Source organism: Mercurialis annua, linkage group LG1-X, assembly GCF_937616625.2.
Source record: "Mercurialis annua linkage group LG1-X, ddMerAnnu1.2, whole genome shotgun sequence".
Taxonomy (NCBI): domain Eukaryota; kingdom Viridiplantae; phylum Streptophyta; class Magnoliopsida; order Malpighiales; family Euphorbiaceae; genus Mercurialis; species Mercurialis annua.
The window spans coordinates 61,496,321-61,515,390 of record NC_065570.1 but is presented as its reverse complement, the minus strand read 5'-3'; the positions used below and the strand labels follow the sequence as shown (position 1 = coordinate 61,515,390).

At 31.6% G+C, this 19,070-nt stretch overlaps 1 long non-coding RNA gene across 50 annotated transcripts; it reads right to left on the bottom strand.

Annotated features, from left to right (window-relative positions):
- Window positions 1-211: 211 nt before the first annotated feature.
- Window positions 212-12,829, bottom strand: LOC126661109 (uncharacterized). 50 transcript variants are annotated; one of them, XR_008789850.1, is made up of 50 exons: window positions 12,550-12,827; window positions 12,369-12,450; window positions 12,150-12,274; window positions 11,994-12,054; window positions 11,842-11,919; window positions 11,590-11,735; window positions 11,341-11,454; window positions 10,925-11,231; window positions 10,593-10,753; window positions 10,248-10,327; window positions 10,073-10,138; window positions 9,873-9,970; window positions 9,710-9,774; window positions 9,532-9,588; window positions 9,289-9,437; window positions 9,093-9,196; window positions 8,621-9,023; window positions 8,279-8,430; window positions 8,091-8,176; window positions 7,898-7,986; window positions 7,679-7,803; window positions 7,523-7,583; window positions 7,341-7,400; window positions 6,925-7,070; window positions 6,676-6,789; window positions 6,262-6,566; window positions 5,929-6,092; window positions 5,452-5,517; window positions 5,252-5,349; window positions 5,083-5,147; window positions 4,905-4,961; window positions 4,662-4,810; window positions 4,465-4,569; window positions 3,993-4,395; window positions 3,651-3,802; window positions 3,490-3,548; window positions 3,331-3,396; window positions 3,152-3,208; window positions 2,980-3,057; window positions 2,709-2,905; window positions 2,471-2,572; window positions 2,263-2,340; window positions 1,715-2,051; window positions 1,380-1,545; window positions 1,041-1,106; window positions 874-944; window positions 632-771; window positions 479-539; window positions 330-386; window positions 212-234 (listed from the first exon to the last, which is right to left on the bottom strand). It is a non-coding gene; the product is annotated as an uncharacterized LOC126661109 (long non-coding RNA). The 50 variants fall into 50 exon arrangements; XR_008789874.1 differs by having other exon boundaries at window positions 9,873-9,957; XR_008789851.1 differs by lacking the exon at window positions 10,248-10,327 and adding an exon at window positions 7,207-7,242.
- Window positions 12,830-19,070: the final 6,241 nt, after the last annotated feature.

Below are 19,070 nucleotides of genomic sequence, written 5' to 3'. Positions count from 1 at the left end.
TGCAATCTGTCGTGTTAATCTTGCAATTCTTCCATGATCCAGGCATGTCAGCAGAAAGAGGCGCCAATATATGATTGAACTGTCAGAACTTCAAACTTTCAGTCATTTCATGTTGTGAAATTGAATGTTTAGTGATTTTTGGTTGAAGGACTTTACTTGGTACTCATCATAAGCTGTGTTTATGATGAAGAATGGTATTGTAATGAACCTTAATACATACTGCGGAAAAAAGCACTGCATAACAAAAGATGGCTCAGTCATAAGATGAACCAAATGGACATAAATAAAAGGAGGAGAAGTTATACTAGTCTGAAGAATAAAAAAATTACTAGTTTTAGGTCTTTATAGAAACAGGTACAATTTTTGTTCAGATGCTTTTCAATTCCCTGCCATGAAGAATTTAAATATGCTGTAAATTAAGCTGAAGATATTTAGCTAACAACAAATAAATATCTAGCAAGATTCTCAGAAGTTATACCTGCAAGGAAACAAGATTTTCATATAATAGCCTTATGGTATGGTTCAAGGTGACTTCTTTCCTGTAAGAAGGAAGTAAAAAAAATATTAGCTGATTTTTTCAGTAGAGAAAAAACTTGTATAACATCAAACTGTAAAACTAGCAGAGTCTTACTCATCCAAAAAGAAGACTGCATCACTCGAAGACTGCATCACTCAAACACTTACCACTGGCATGCTTGGTAACACCTTAGCAAAGTTCTCCCAGTGGAGGAAGGATTATAAACCACCAGCAGATCAACCTGAAAGCAAGGCCTACAATATATGTAAAATCAATGTTTTGACTAATTTTTCCAAATAATCAAACACTAATGCATTAAAGAAAAGCATATCAGATTGCTGCAATTGGAATGCTACCTTTCGTGCTAACCCAACCCTTTCGAAAGAAGATCTGATAGCTCCTGCCCTCTGAAATGGAGAACTGATGTCTGTTTTGTGCAACACGAGGACAGAATGAAAAATGTTATTTCAACATATTATATAACATTTAACACAATTTTAAGCGCAATTTAAAAGATATATACCCCATTGTCAAAACTGGTATCTCCAGTAAATGAAGCTCCATCACAATATCTGAGCTTCACTCAGTTCTAATTGTAGAAATATGATTCATGGAATCACATATTTTGTTAGTCAATTAAGCTTATAATCGACATACACACGGCTCTCTATCTTAAATTCGACCTCCTTGCTTAACTAACTGAAACACTAAATAGGAACCGTACTAACTAAAACCCATCATACGACTTACAAATGAAAGTTTATAGTTTATTCCTCACCATTTCCGAGGGAGAAAAGCATAAGCAATAAAATGGACATGGACACTTGGCAAATTAAGAGGAAAATAAGGGATGGGAACTAACTTGAATCTGCATCCATTGTGAGTAAGGAGAATGTACTCAAGATCCATTGCCAACTGCCTTTTCAATTGAATGTAACTCAATGCACTCTTCCAAATTACTAGCACTTTCATGAAACCAGGTTTCAACTTGCACACTCCACTGTTAAAATAAACTTCAACTTCATCTGCTAAAAAATGTAAAAATGACAATCAAAGGCAGCTTCATTTCAATCAAATTAAAATTGCAAGATCATAATAAAGCCAATCAATGTACAACTTTTGCATAATACAACCATACAAAAAATTGTCCAAGTTCAAAAAATATATAAAAGTTGAGGAATTATCAATGGAAATTACCCAACAAAAGCAGCTCAAAGTGAGAAAAATATTTGAGATGAAGTAAGACACTTGATTGAAGGAGTTGAACTAGAGATTAATCTATAGTGATCTGAATCTGCAAGAAGAAGAGCAGCAACAAAGTTATCATGAGATCATAGAAACTAACTAAACTGACCTGGCTGAAATGACATCCTTGTAAATGATACAATAGGAGGACGATTGTTCACAGTCATAGGTTTTGTTATGGTAATTGGAATCCTGAAAATGGAACCATGCCATGGTGCTTTGCAATCAACTCCATCCACTTTCATAATTATGTAAACCGCCACTTAGCTTGGTAGGATCAACCACAATGCTGATAAGAGGAAAAACAAATTAAGAGATTGCAACTTAGTTATAACCCATTAAACTACCATAGACTTAATAAGAGCCTTGATTTACTTTAGAGATAAAAAAAATGAATCTCCTTAAAGGGTAAAAAAGAGAGATATTATGAAGATTCTATCAACAACCAGTACTCTGTCTTTGCATCTAAATAATAATATCTCAAGAAAACAATGCATCACCTTTAGTTGTGAATCTTCAGCTAACAATTTAACCTGCTCATGAAGCAAATCCATGTGATCCGTGATTGTGCTCTCAGTCTACACAGAAACCAGGAAGTCATTAAAGTTAACATTCAAATTAAAGAATTAAAGAACCATATATCAAATTCAAGTTAAAAACAAACTATAGTGTGGAAAAAAAAGTTGAGGAATTATCAATGGCAATTACCCAACAAGAGCCACTTAATTGGAGAAAAATATTTGAGATGAAGCAAGATGTTATGTATGACTTGATCGAAGGAGTTGAATAACAGATTAATCTGTTGTGAATCTGCAAGGAGAATAGCAACAACAAAGTTATCATCAGATTGGAGAAATTAACTAAGCTGAGAGACTAGCAATAGTTAGTTAGTTAGCCATGTACACAAAATAGAACAAACAATCAAAAGTTATTATAAATGCATAACCTGAAGCTTCAAAGTAACCAAATGCAGGCACCATTTGTACAAATACCAAAAGATATCAACTGGACTCTACCATTTGCCTTATAGAGATCCGCCCATGGTCACACTGCATAAACGTGTGAGTTGGAACATGGGTTGATTTTTCGCCGGTTAGTTAAGAAATTACCCGCATCAAGTGGAAAGATTCAAAAATTTAGGATCTGAATAAGCAAACTTTCAGTTATTTCATGTTGTGAAATTGAATGTTATGTAATTTATGATTTAAAGTCTTTACTTGGTAGACATTATAAGGTGTGTATAAGATGAAGAATGGTACTGTCATGAACCTTAGTGCATACTGCGGAAAAATGCACTGCATAACAAAAGATGGCATAATCATAAGATGAACCAAATGAACATAAATTAAAGGAGGGAAGTTATAGGAGTCTGAAGAATAAAAAAATTACTAGTTTGGGATCTTTATAGAAACAGGTACAATTTTTGTTTAGAGTCTTTCTCATTCCCTACATTGAAGAATTTATATATGTTGTAAATTAAACTAGTATGATATGCAACTTGCAGAAAAAAACATCAAAAAAATTATAATCTCAAATTAAATATCTAGCAAGATTCTCAGGAGTTATACCTATAAAGAAACAAGATTATCGTGGAATACCCTCATGCTGGGGTTCAAGGTGACACTGACGGCTTTCTGTAAAAGGTAGAAAAAGACATATCAGCTAATTTTTTCAATAGAAAAGAAAAACTTGTACAACATCAAACTGTAAAACTAGCGAAGTCTTACACATCCAAAAAGAGGCCTGCATCAGTCAAACACTTAACAGTGGCATCAGAAAGCAAGGCCTGCAAAATATGTAAATTCTATATTTTTACTAATTTTCCAAATAATCAAATCCTAATGTATTTGAAGACAAGTATATCAGGTTGTTGCATTAAAATTGCTACCTTGCGTGCTAAACCGCAACCCTCTAAGAAGAAGATCATGAAAGTTAGCTTCTCAAATTCTCTGCCCTCTGAAATGGAGGAAAATAACACACCTTTGTAGATTGTTGACAAGCACTAGCCTACCATAGATAGAATTCCTTGCCACGATGGGACTGCAGCCAAACCATGTCATACAATAAGAAATTAGTTTCATCACATAGATAAGTCTCACATCAAATTTTTTTTTAAAAAGGCAATGTTGCTTCACGAGTATTTTCAGTAATAGCCAAGCAACAGCCAGAACTTTCATATAAAAATCCTAAAGTAAAAGAGTTGAAATAAATTCAGGCAAGAACCACTCACTCCCATATTTTATGGAGATACACAACCCTCTCTACACCATCATCTTTGTCGTCTCCACTGTACACCAAAAGCAGATATATTAAAAGAATGTGAAAATGTTATGGAAACGAGAAAAGCTGTAAAAAGTAATCAAATTTCCTCTCTCTCTCATGTGCTTTCTTTCTCTCTCTCTTCCTCCTCATTTTCTCTTTGTAGCCTCTCACAGTCCAATCTCTCCCGTATTTATGTCTGCTAAACTTCTTCCATATCTATATCTACTTCTAACAGCGTTCAAATATTCCCTCTTTCTCAATTTAGCCTCTGCTTTATCCATGGCTTCATTCATTGCAGCAATAATGCAAGAATGGCTTCCTCCTCACTGACTCTTCGTACCCTCCCACAGTCCAATCTCTCCTGGCTTCCTCTATAGAGGAACAAACAAAGTTAGGTTCCCATTCCAGCAATAATGCAAATTTAAAAGTATATGACTTACCCTAAGCTTAAACATGTTCTTTCTATAATCTTTCACCACAGGAGCATAGCTTCTAGCATCTTCTTCAACCATGTATTTGCATTTCCCATCTAACGAATACGCTAGCTGCATCAGAAGAAAAAAGCCACATGAATCTTTATAAAAAAATCCATCTTGACTGACCTATTTCTAACACAAAGTAAGCAAAGATTATGAACCTCATAGGAATCCTATTTCGTTGAATGTAACTCAATGCACTCTTCCAAATTACTAGCACCCTTATGAATCTGGGGTACACATCATAAGCTGTGTTTAAGATGAAGAATGGTACTATAATGAACCTTAATGCATACTTTGGAACAATGCACTGCATGACAAAAGATGGCACAGTCATAAGATGAACCAAACGGACATAAATAGAAGGAGGGGAAGTTATAGGAGTCTGAAGAACAAAAAATTACTAGTTTGAGATCTTTATAGAAATGAATGCAATTTTTGTTCAAACTCTTTTCCATTCCCTGCCATGAAAAATTTATCTATGATGTAAATTAAACTAGTAGTATATGAAACTTGCATAACAAAACATCAAAAAAAATTAATCTCAAATAAAATATCCAGTAAGATTGTCAGAAATTATACCTGTAAAGAAACAAGATTTTTGTATATAATACTCTCATTGTGTGGTTCAAGGTGACATCTTTTCTCTAAAAAGGAAGAAAAAAGTATATATATATATATATATCAGCTGATTTTTTAAGTAAAGAAAAAAAACTTGTACGACATCATATTGTAATATTAGCAGTCTTACTTATCCAAAAAGAAGCCTGAATCACTGAAGTACTTAACAAAGTTCTCGCACTAGAGGAAGGATAATAAATCACTAGCAGATCAACCTGAAAGCAAGGCCTACAATATATGTAAAATCAATGATTTTACTTCTTTCGCCAAATAACCAAATACTAATGTATTGAAGAAAAGCAAATCAGATTGCTGCATTTGGATTGCTACCTTGCATGCTAACCCCAACCCTTTAGGAAGAAGATCATGAAAGTTAGCTTCCCAAATTCTCTGCGTCTGAAATAGAGAACCTATGTCAGTTTCGTGCGAAACAACGAGACATAATGAAAAACGTTAATTCAACATATTGTCAAAGCTAGTATCTCCAGTAAATGAAGCTCCATCACAATATCTAAGCTCCGCTCAATTCCAATTGTAGAAATCTGATTCATTGAGTTACATAGGTCGTTAGTCAATTAAGCTTATCAAAATTTGACCTACACATGGCTCTCTCTCTCTTAAATTCGACCTCCTTCGTTAACTAACTGAAACACTGAATAAGAACTATACTAACTAAAATCCATCATATGACCTACAAATGAAAGTTTATAGTTCATTCTTGACCATCTCCGAGGGAGAAAAGCATAAGCTATAAAATAGACATGGACACTTGGCAAATTAAGAGGAAAATAAGGGATGGGAACTAACTTGAAGCTGCGTCCATTGTGAGTAAGGAGAATGTACTCAGCAGACATCAAACCTCCTTTTCCGTTGAATGTAACTCAATGCACTCTTCCAAATTAATAGCACCTTCACAAAACTGGGGTTCAACTTGCACACTCCACTGTTAAAATAAACTTCAACTTCAGCTGCTAAAAAATGTAGAAATGACAATCAGAGTCAGGTTCATTTCAATCAAATTAAAATTGCAAATCATAATGAAGTCAATCAATGTTCAACATTTGCACAATACAACCATACAGAAAATTGCCTAAATTTAAAAAATAAAGTAAAAGTTGAGAAATAATGAATGAAAGTTACCTAACAAGAGCAGCTCAAAGGGAGAAAAATATTTGAGATGAAGCAAGAAACTTGATTGAAGGAGTTAAATTACAGATTAATCTGTTGTGAATGAATTCTGAATCTGCAAGAGAAAGAGCAATAACAAAGTCATCATCAGATCAGAAAAAATAACTAAGCTTACCTGGTTGAAATGACATCCTTGTAACTGATACAAAAGGAGGCTATTGTTCAGTCATAGGTTTTGTTATGGTAATTGGAATCCTGAAAATGGGACCACGCCATGGTGCTTTGCAATCAACTCTATCCATGATTGTGCTCCCAGTCTGTACAGAAACCAGGAAGTCCTTAAATGTAATATTCAGATTAAAGAACCATATATCGAATTAAAGTTAAAAGAAAGTATAGGGAAGGAAACAAAAGTTGATGAATTACCAATGAAAATTACCCAACACAGCAGTTCAATTGAAGAAAAATATTTGAGATGAAGCAAGATGTTGTGTTTGACTTGATTGAAGGAGTTGAATAACAGATTAATCTGTTGTGAGACTGCAAGGAGCGGAGCAACAACAAAGTTATCATCAGATTGGAGAAACTAACTAAGCTGAAAGAGTACCAGTGTTTAGTTAGTTAGCCATTTAACAAAATAGAGCAAACAATCAAAAGATATTATAATGTGTAAACCTGATGCTTCAAAGTAACAAATATCAACTGGACTCGACCATTTGACTTATAGAGATCTGCCCATGGTCACACCGCAATAATCGTGTGAGTTTTGAATCCCGATAAGGAACATGGGTTGATTTTTCGCCGGTTAGTTTAGAAATTACCTGCAGCAAGTGGGAAGATTCAAAAATTTAGGATCTGAATAAGCAAACTTTCAGTTATTTCATGTTGTGAAATTGATGTTATGTAATTTATGTTTGAATACACATCATAAGCTATGTTTAAGATGAAGAATGCAACCGTCATGAACCTTAGTGCATACCACGGAAAAATGCACTGCATAACAAAAGATGGCAGAGTCATAAGATGATGAACCAAATGGACATAAACAGAAGGAGGGGAAGTCATAGGAGTCTGAAGAATAAAAAAATTACTACTAGTTTGGGATCTTTATAGGAACGAATGCAATTTTTGATCAGAGTCTTTTCCATTCCCTGCCATGAAAAATTTATACATGCTGTAAATTAAGCTAGTATGATATGCAACTTGCAGAAAATAACATCATAAAAAAATTAATCTCAGATTAAATATCTAGCGAGATTCTCAGGAGTTATACCTGTAAAGAAACAAGATTATCGTAGAATACCCTCATGCTGGGGTTCAGGGTGACAATTTTTCTGTAAAAGGAAGAAAAAGACATATATTAAGTGATTTGTTCAATAGAAAAGAAAAACTTATATAACATCATACTGTAAAATTAACAGAGTCTTACACATCCAAAAAGAGGCCTGCATCTCTCAAGCACTTAACACTGGCATTGCTTGGTAACACTTGAGCAAAATTCTTGCAACGGAGGAAGGACTATAAGCCACGAGCAGAGCAACTTGGAAGCAAGGCCTACAGTATATGTAAAATTAATGTTTTCATTATTTTTTCCAAATGATCAAATACTAATGTATTGAGGAAAAGCATATGAGATTGCTGCATTTACCTTGCATGCTAAACCCCAACTTTAGGAAGAAGATCATGAAAGTTAGCTTCCTAAATTCTCTACCCTCTGAAATGGAGGAAAACTGATGCCTGTTTGACAAGACAGAATGAAAAACGTTATCTCAACATCAAACTGTAAAACTAGCGAAGTCTTACACATCCAAAAAGAGGCCTGCATCAGTCAAACACTTAACAGTGGCATTGCTTGGGAACAACTTATCCAAATTCTCGCAATTGAGGAAGGACGATAAACCACCAGCAGAGCATCAGAAAGCAAGGCCTGCAAAATATGTAAATTCTATATTTTTACTAATTTTCCAAATAATCAAATCCTAATGTATTTGAAGACAAGTATATCAGGTTGTTGCATTAAAATTGCTACCTTGCGTGCTAAACCGCAACCCTCTAAGAAGAAGATCATGAAAGTTAGCTTCTCAAATTCTCTGCCCTCTGAAATGGAGGAAAATAACACACCTTTGTAGATTGTTGACAAGCACTAGCCTACCATAGATAGAATTCCTTGCCACGATGGGACTGCAGCCAAACCATGTCATACAATAAGAAATTAGTTTCATCACATAGATAAGTCTCACATCAATTTTTTTTTTAAAAAGGCAATGTTGCTTCACGAGTATTTTCAGTAATAGCCAAGCAACAGCCAGAACTTTCATATAAAAATCCTAAAGTAAAAGAGTTGAAATAAATTCAGGCAAGAACCACTCACTCCCATATTTTATGGAGATACACAACCCTCTCTACACCATCATCTTTGTCGTCTCCACTGTACACCAAAAGCAGATATATTAAAAGAATGTGAAAATGTTATGGAAACGAGAAAAGCTGTAAAAAGTAATCAAATTTCCTCTCTCTCTCATGTGCTTTCTTTCTCTCTCTCTTCCTCCTCATTTTCTCTTTGTAGCCTCTCACAGTCCAATCTCTCCCGTATTTATGTCTGCTAAACTTCTTCCATATCTATATCTACTTCTAACAGCGTTCAAATATTCCCTCTTTCTCAATTTAGCCTCTGCTTTATCCATGGCTTCATTCATTGCAGCAATAATGCAAGAATGGCTTCCTCCTCACTGACTCTTCGTACCCTCCCACAGTCCAATCTCTCCTGGCTTCCTCTATAGAGGAACAAACAAAGTTAGGTTCCCATTCCAGCAATAATGCAAATTTAAAAGTATATGACTTACCCTAAGCTTAAACATGTTCTTTCTATAATCTTTCACCACAGAGCATAGCTTCTAGCATCTTCTTCAACCATGTATTTGCATTTCCCATCTAACGAATACGCTAGCTGCATCAGAAGAAAAAAGCCACATGAATCTTTATAAAAAAATCCATCTTGACTGACCTATTTCTAACACAAAGTAAGCAAAGATTATGAACCTCATAGGAATCCTATTTCGTTGAATGTAACTCAATGCACTCTTCCAAATTACTAGCACCCTTATGAATCTGGGGTACACATCATAAGCTGTGTTTAAGATGAAGAATGGTACTATAATGAACCTTAATGCATACTTTGGAACAATGCACTGCATGACAAAAGATGGCACAGTCATAAGATGAACCAAACGGACATAAATAGAAGGAGGGGAAGTTATAGGAGTCTGAAGAACAAAAAATTACTAGTTTGAGATCTTTATAGAAATGAATGCAATTTTTGTTCAAACTCTTTTCCATTCCCTGCCATGAAAAATTTATCTATGATGTAAATCAAACTAGTAGTATATGAAACTTGCATAACAAAACATCAAAAAAAATTAATCTCAAATAAAATATCCAGTAAGATTGTCAGAAATTATACCTGTAAAGAAACAAGATTTTTGTATATAATACTCTCATTGTGTGGTTCAAGGTGACATCTTTTCTCTAAAAAGGAAGAAAAAAGTATATATATATATCAGCTGATTTTTTAAGTAAAGAAAAAAAACTTGTACGACATCATATTGTAATATTAGCAGTCTTACTTATCCAAAAAGAAGCCTGAATCACTGAAGTACTTAACAAAGTTCTCGCACTAGAGGAAGGATAATAAATCACTAGCAGATCAACCTGAAAGCAAGGCCTACAATATATGTAAAATCAATGTTTTTACTTCTTTCACCAAATAACCAAATACTAATGTATTGAAGAAAAGCAAATCAGATTGCTGCATTTGGATTGCTACCTTGCATGCTAACCCCAACCCTTTAGGAAGAAGATCATGAAAGTTAGCTTCCCAAATTCTCTGCGTCTGAAATAGAGGACCTATGTCAGTTTCGTGCGACACGACGAGACATAATGAAAAACGTTAATTCAACATACTATAACACAAATTTAGACGCAATTTAGAAGATATATACCCTATTGTCAAAGCTAGTATCTCCAGTAAATGAAGCTCCATCACAATATCTAAGCTCCGCTCAATTCCAGTTGTAGAAATCTTATTCATTGAGTTACATAGGTCGTTAGTCAATTAAGCTTATCAAAATTTGACCTACACATGGCTCTCTCTCTCTTAAATTCGACCTCCTTGGTTAACTAACTGAAACACTAAATAGGAACTATACTAACTAAAATCCATCATATGACCTACAAATGAAAGTTTATAGTTCATTCTTAACCATCTCCGAGGGAGAAAAGCATAAGCTATAAAATAGACATGGACACTTGGCAAATTAAGAGGAAAATAAGGGATGGGAACTAACTTGAAGCTGCGTCCATAGTGAGTAAGGAGAATGTACTCAGCAGACATCAAACCTCCTTTTCCGTTGAATGTAACTCAATGCACTCTTCCAAATTAATAGCACCTTCACAAAACTGGGGTTCGACTTGCACACTCCACTGTTAAAATAAACTTCAACTTCAGCTGCTAAAAAATGTAGAAATGACAATCAGAGGCAGCTTCATTTCAATCAAATTAAAATTGCAAATCATAATGAATCCAATCAGTGTTCAACATTTGCATAATACAACCATACAGAAAATTGTCTAAATTTTAAAATATAGTAAAAGTTGAGAAATAATCAATGAAAATTACCTAACAAGAGCAGCTCAAAGGGAGAAAAATATTTGAGATGAAGCAAGAAACTTGATTGAAGGAGTTGAATTACAGATTAATCTGTTGTGAATGAATTCTGAATCTGCAAGAGAAAGAGCAATAACAAAGTCATCACCAGATCAAAAAAAAATAACTAAGCTTACCTGGTTGAAATGACATCCTTGTAAATGATACAAAAGGAGGACGATTGTTCAGTCATAGGTTTTGTTATGGTAATTGGAATCCTGAAAATGGGACCACGCCATGGTGCTTTGCAATCAACTCCATCCATGATTGTGCTCCCAGTCTGTACAGAAACCAGGAAGTCCTTAAATGTAATATTCAGATTAAAGAACCATATATCGAATTAAAGTTAAAAGAAAGTATAGGGAAGGAGACAAAAGTTGAGGAATTACCCATGAAAATTACCCAACACAGCAGTTCAATTGAAGAAAAATATTTGAGATGAAGCAAGATGTTGTGTTTGACTTGATTGAAGGAGTTGAATAACAGATTAATCTGTTGTGAGACTGCAAGGAGCGGAGCAACAACAAAGTTATCATCAGATTGGAGAAACTAACTAAGCTGAAAGAGTAGCAGTGTTTAGTTAGTTAGCCATGTAACAAAATAGAGCAAACAATCAAAAGATAGTATAATGCGTAAACCTGATGCTTCAAAGTAACAAATATCAACTGGACTCGATCATTTGACTTATAGAGATCTGCCCATGGTCACACCGCAATAATCGTGTGAGTTTTGAATCCCGATAAGGAACATGGGTTGATTTTTTGCCGGTTAGTTTAGAAATTACCTGCAGCAAGTGGGAAGATTCAAAAATTTAGGATCTGAATAAGCAAACTTTCAGTTATTTCATGTTGTGAAATTGATGTTATGTAATTTATGATTGAAAAACTTACTTTGTACACATCATAAGCTGTGTTTGAGATGAAGAATGAAACCGTCATGAACCTTAGTGCGTACCACGGAAAAATACACTGCATAACAAAAGATGGCACAGTCATAAGATGATGAACCAAACGGACATAAACAGAAGGAGGGGAAGTTATACCTGTAAAGAAACAAGATTATCGTAGAATACCCTCATGCTGGGGTTCAGGGTGACAATTTTTCTGTAAAAGGAAGAAAAAGACATATATTAAGTGATTTGTTCAATAGAAAAGAAAAACTTATATAACATCATACTGTAAAATTAACAGAGTCTTACACATCCAAAAAGAGGCCTGCATCTCTCAAGCACTTAACACTGGCATTGCTTGGTAACACTTGAGCAAAATTCTTGCAACGGAGGAAGGACGATAAGCCACGAGCAGAGCAACTTGAAAGCAAGGCCTACAGTATATGTAAAATTAATGTTTTCATTATTTTTTCCAAATGATCAAATACTAATGTATTGAGGAAAAGCATATGAGATTGCTGCATTTACCTTGCGTGCTAAACCCCAACTTTAGGAAGAAGATCATGAAAATTAGCTTCCTAAATTCTCTACCCTCTGAAATGGAGGAAAACTGATGCATGTTTGACAAGACAGAATGAAAAACGTTATTTCAACATATTACGATACATTTAACACAAATTAAAACGCAATTAAAAGGATATACATATACCCCATTGTCAGCAAATGAAGCTTCACCGCTATATCTGAGCTTCACGTTATTTCACTTTATAGAGGTAAAAAAAACTCATAGAAATTTAGAAACTCAAGAAATGCAAACAATCAGAACTGTTGCATAGGAAATGGTCCGCTCCATTTTATAGAGGTGAAATCCATATTCCAATTGGATTTGCGTTAATGTAACGCTTTAAAGAAAATCCCAGTCCAAATAGGATTTCAAAATAGGAAGTTTTGAGTTGGGAATCTTACACACGTCACTTTTTCAGTTACGTGTTAATATGTTATGGTTCGCTTTTTTTTTTTTTTATAAAGGTCAAATCCATATTCCAATTGGATTTGTGTAATTGTAACGCTACAAAGCAAATCCCATTCCAGATACGCTTTCAAAATAGGAAGTTTTGAGTTGGGAGTCTCCTTTTTCAGTTACATATTATTTAAAATTTATTTGGTCAAAAGTACAAAACAATTCTTTAAAATTTATTAAAAGAATTTTAAGCCTTTGAAAAGGATTTTGGACTAACAAAATTATGGAACTATAAAAATACAATTCACATAAGTCCTTTTGCAAATAAATTCTAAAATTATTATCAATTTTCATTAATTATGTGCTATCTATAATATATAAACCAATTATATCGAAACACATCTCTAAATATTAAAATTAAATACAATAATAGTAAAAAAATTGATAAAATCAACTGATTTGATTTTAAAATCAAATCAAAATTTTAATATATTTTTCTTCAATTTTAACCGAATACGGACCTTGATAACAAGAGATGATCATTTCTTGAACAAATCAAGATTGTATGAGCAAGGGTAAAGAAAAGGGTGTCTTCTTTAAAAAAAAAATTGTGGTAAAAAGTGTCTTTCAATCAAATTTGAAATATTGCATATCAAATTATGATTTGGATATCAATCTCCTAAAACGATGAATAAATAACTCTAATATTTAAGACATATTGCATAACACACACTTGCATTCTTCTTCTTTTAAATGATATCATCTTTGAATTTCATTTCCACTAATATTTTATTTCTCCCATTTATATTTGATGTTAGTCAATTACGCCAAATGACTTACTAATAGGCCAAACCCATTTTAAAATCCCTATACTATTACTTTTAATTTTAGTTAGTCCCCGTTAATTGTTTTGCATTTAAGTAATTATTATACTATTAATTTTACATTGTTGCGGTCCTTCCGTTAGAGTGTGTGCACAAACGCGTTTAACAACGTTAATTTTATGTACGAAACTCATTCTTAAATCCGTATACTATTACTTTTTATTTTAGTTAGTTCTTATCAAATTTTTTGCATTTGATTATTCCTTGTACCATTATTTAATTGGGAATAATTTTATAAAATAAGTTTAAATAATTCTATAAGCTTTTAAATAATTTTATAAACTCCTACTTCGAATTAAAACCCACATTGTGAATCACAAACTCTAACTTCGATTGAAAACCCAAACAACGATATTAGAAACCCCTACTTCGATTACAAACCCCTATTTCGATTACAAAACTTAGTTGCGATAATATAATTGCACAAATATAATATGAAAATTAATAATTATGTTAAAATATTTAAATCGTTTAATTTAGTAGACCAATAATGGGTGATATACATTTAAATTATTTGATCCATATTTAACTTAATTATTTTAAATAAGACAAATATTATTCATACAAAAACGGTGCTTTTAATTTTTTATTTAAACAAATTAAATATGGATTATATCAAATTGCATATTTAAATATAGTTAATTCGAAGTAGGGGTTTATAAAATAATGTAAAAGTTTATAAGATTGTTTAAACTTATTTTTATAAAAATTATTCGCAATTAAATAGTGGTATAAGGAATAATTAAATGCAAAAATTTGACAGGGACTAACTAAAATAAAAAGTAATAGTACAAGGATTTAATTAATGATGAGTTATGTACGTAAAATTAACGTCGTTAAACGCGTTTGCACACGCTCTAACGGAAGGACTACAAAAATATAAAATTAATAGGACAAGAATTACTTAAATGTAAAAAATTTGACAGAGACTAACTAAAATAAAAAAAGTTGTACAAGAACTTTAGAATAGGTCTGGCCTAGATATAAATATAAATATAAATTAACATTTTTCCATTTTAAATACTATTATAGACTTTATAGTTTATACATGGCCTAATTACTTAAAAACCACACACGTTGATTTTTTTTCTATTTATACTCTGACGTAAGAAAAAAAACCAATTGTATCCTTTTTTGTGTTTTTATGTTTCACCTCTACCTAAAGCATTAAATTGATCATTTTTTATTTGATTTTTTTTTAATAATCATTCATTTTTAACTCATCTTCTAATTAGACGTTAATGTTATTAATTATACAAATACACCTTCTTCAAAAAAATTAACAAATAATAATTTTTTTAATTAAATTTATATTAATTATTAATTATCTTTTAAAATTAAAAACCGTAAATAACATTTTTCCGGAGATCCACCGGAGTCCGGAGCAGCTGCTCCTTCTCTAATGTAGAGAAGGAGATGCTAGTAGACCTGGCAATTCGTGTCTACGGGTCATAAACGGGTCAAATCCGTTTAAACACGAACACGATTAGCCTAAACACGAATACGACACGATTATTAATCGGGTTTGATATATAAAACCCAAACACGACACGGATTACACGACACGACACGTATAAACACGTTTATCTAAACGTGTCAATGAATCAACCCATTCAAAGTGACACGTTTAAACCTGTTTAATTATTTAACTACTTTTTTTATTACTAAATTTTAAGATAAATACTATTTTAATTATATATAATATAAATAATTTAATTAAAATTAAAAATTTAATAATATTTAAATTATAAACATAAATAATATTTAATTAAAACTAGTTAACCGTGTTTAAACGGGATAGGCGTGTATAACCCATTTAGACATAAAATTAACCATGTCATAAACGGGTTGACCCGTTTATGACTCAAACCCATTTACATCAAATTCAAACCCGTTTAAATTCGTGCCTTGTCGTATCATTTAATCGTGTCGTGTCTAAATTTGTCAGGTCTAGCTGCTAGCTCCTTCTCTAATAGCAGCTGCTCCTTCTCCGATCTAAGAAGGAGCAGCAGCTGCTCCTTCTCCAATCTAAGAAGGAGCAGCAGCTGCTCCTTCGGTGCGACGGAATGGGTCGGTCAGAAATAATTTTTTAATTTATTTAAAAAAAAATTAAAAATTAATTAATTAATAGGTTTATTTGAATATTTTTAAAGTTGAAATATTTGTTGGCATTTTTTCAAATAGAAAAAAATATAATGTAACTCTTATATTTAGTTATTTTTAATGTTTGATCCTTAAATTAATTAAATCATCAATTAATTAAAATATAATGTTCCACATTTGACACTTTAGCTAATAACTTGTGCTAATTTTTTTTCCAGTAATGCAGTTATCTAAATACAGGTGATACAAAAGGGACTGATTGAACTTCCTCAAATGTGGGTTTCAATCTTCTTCTTTTTTAAATATGCTATACTTATTTTTTATTTTAGTTTTGTTTAGTCGGGTTGAGAAGTAACTTGAGTCGTATATGATGCGTTTGTTTTTGTAGTAAGTATACTTTTAAAAGATAAAAATATAAAGTCTGAAATCTTATTTGAGTAATAGTATAAAGGTCAAATTTATATTTTGCCAATGAATTTTTAATGAATAAACTCAATAAACATTTAAGCAATTTTAGTTTTTTTTTTTAAATATCATTTGGAATTAATAATGCTGATGAAAATATAAATGATTAATCGTTTTAGTTTGGGGAGTATGACCAGGTCCTTTTTATATTCGCCTTCGTAATAGTACCAATACTAGTTTGTTATTTCAGTTTTAATTTTAGTTTTTTTATTTAAATTTCTTTAAAACTTAAACAAGAGTTTGACATTGAAAATAAAATTAGAGTTTTTTGAGTGATAGTTCCGAGTAAAACACGATGATAATAATTAAAGCTAAAAGTGGTTAAAAAAAGATTTTTACAATTGAGACAAGAAAAAGTCACATTTAAAATAGGAATGCATGTAAAAGGGAGGGAGTAGGAGGGAGGCCAGCAAAAGAGAGCGGGTGGAAAAATATTATTGACACTGGATCTTGGTCTGAGAAAATAATGGGCATGTGAAGTAAATACTTTAAAGAAGAGTGTAAAAGAGAAATGAGGATATTATGGTCAATCCAAACAATTTTAGAGTGCAAAAATTAATTTATGGAGTGCATAAATAGCTACCCAAAGGAAGCACTACATCAAATAAGGACAATCACAAAAAAATTCTATAAAATCATTTTACTGAGAGAAATTTAATTTCTAAATAATTGTATCTTTTTTAAGATTATCTATCAATTTGAGACGAAGAGAGTAATACTTTTAATTATCAAATTATCTTTTTAATTATGACGTAACTAATTTTTTTGATTTTAACTTTATTTTTATAAAATAAATATTTTTTTGTTTATCAATTATTAGTAGATGAATTATTCTCATCCCAGTATAATATATTCACAATATATTAAAAATAAACAATTATAAAGAAAATTTATGATGCTAAAAGAATCTGATACTTTATAGGCAGTGACAAACACAAATATGGCCCAAAGTTTTGAACTTTTTCTACACTACATCTATTAATAAACATTCCCTTTATATGTTCTTGGCCAAATGTTTTAAAAACACCAAACCTTTTATAAAAATTTCACAAAAGTCCTGATCTTTCAATTTTGTCGATTTTGACCAAAAACAAATTATTTGGTTTCAATTGTGGCCAATTCTCAATTTGATTTCAATTTGCCTATGTGGATCTTATGTGACGCCTATGTGGCATGCCAAATATTGAAAGGTCAGGACTTTTGTGAAACCAAATAATCAATTTTTGGCCAAAATCGACAAAATTGAAAAGTCAGGACTTTTGTGAAACTTTTGTGAAAGGTTTGGCGTTTTTACAATATTTGGCCTATGTTCTTTTACACAATTATAAAGTTTGGAATTCGCCAATCTAAAATCTGTTTGACAAGCAAATAAATATAATACATATATCTAAATAAATTAATGTTTAAAACCAATATTTGAATATTTTGATATGTTTTATCTCTCTAGTGTTAATTAAGCAAATTTTGAAGAATGTGTATTTTAGTATGAATAATACAGAAAAAGGACAAAATATTCCAAGAATTGAATATATTTTTGTCTAATAATATGAGCTACCGATTTATATTTCAACCGATAAATAAGCGATCTAATTAATTTATCAAAAATATCTTATATATTTTTAATATTACATCGGCTTTCACAGTTTGATTAATCAAAATTTCAAACTGTCTTTCAGCCTCTGTTTTGCGATGAGCTAATTGGTCTAATTCAATTCTTAAATTACTATTTTTAATTAGTGTTTTAAGAACTGAACTGAGTGGCCGTTTTATTTTTAAAATACCGTGTAGATTTTTAAAACACCACATCTAAGTATTATTTTATGAACCAAACCAGATCAACAATTTTCAGCTATTTCGGCCAAAACTGTCTGTCTTTCTTGTTCGATTCTTCTCTCTAAAATTAGAAATACACTTAAACTTATTTGAACTAAAAAGATTATAAAAATAAGAAATTATGGAAATGGTTAAATTTAAAAAAATATTTTGAGAATTACTAAATAATATTTTACTTATAATATAAAAGAGGCCTAATCACTCAAAAACCCCTCACCTTTAAACTTTTTTTCAATTCCACCCTGACGTTGAAAATTTGTCAATTTTACCCACTTTTGAATTTTCAATTTTCAATTGTACCCCAATATTTTAATTTTTATTAATTTTTTTACTTAAATGATGAAATCATTCAATTAATTAAATCTAAACATGAAATTAAATTCTTTTTTATTCAAAAAAGTACAAATAAGTCCTTTATTTTTAAAAACTAACTAAAAACCATAATCACTAATTTAAATTCTTAATTAATTTTACTAAATTTAAATAAATTTTAAAAATATACAATCAATATATGCGAGACATGAAGAATGTTTTAAACAAATTTCCAAACGCAAAAGACGTTAATTTAATTTTTCAGGGTACAATTGAAACACAAAAATGCAAAATAGGGTAAAATTAACAAATTTTCAACGTCAGGGTATGATTGAAAAGGGGCTAAAAGCTTGGGGTGTTTTTAAGACATTAGGCCTATAAAAGATGTGTTGGCAATTTGACAAATAAAAACTTATAAACTATTTTTTAAATTCTTTATTCTAATATTAAAAGTAGTAGATAATTATAATTTTTATAGATGACCGGAATAAATTAGAATTATTTTAGTACTATTTTGCCCTTTGACAAAAAGATTTGCTTTTGTGATGAGGTGTTTCCTATTTAGGAGATATTGTAACATTTTCCTATATTGGATGACAAACACGTGACATAACACATTAATTAATGAAATATGAGTTGAAACTGAAAGTCAGATATTTTCCAAATCCCACT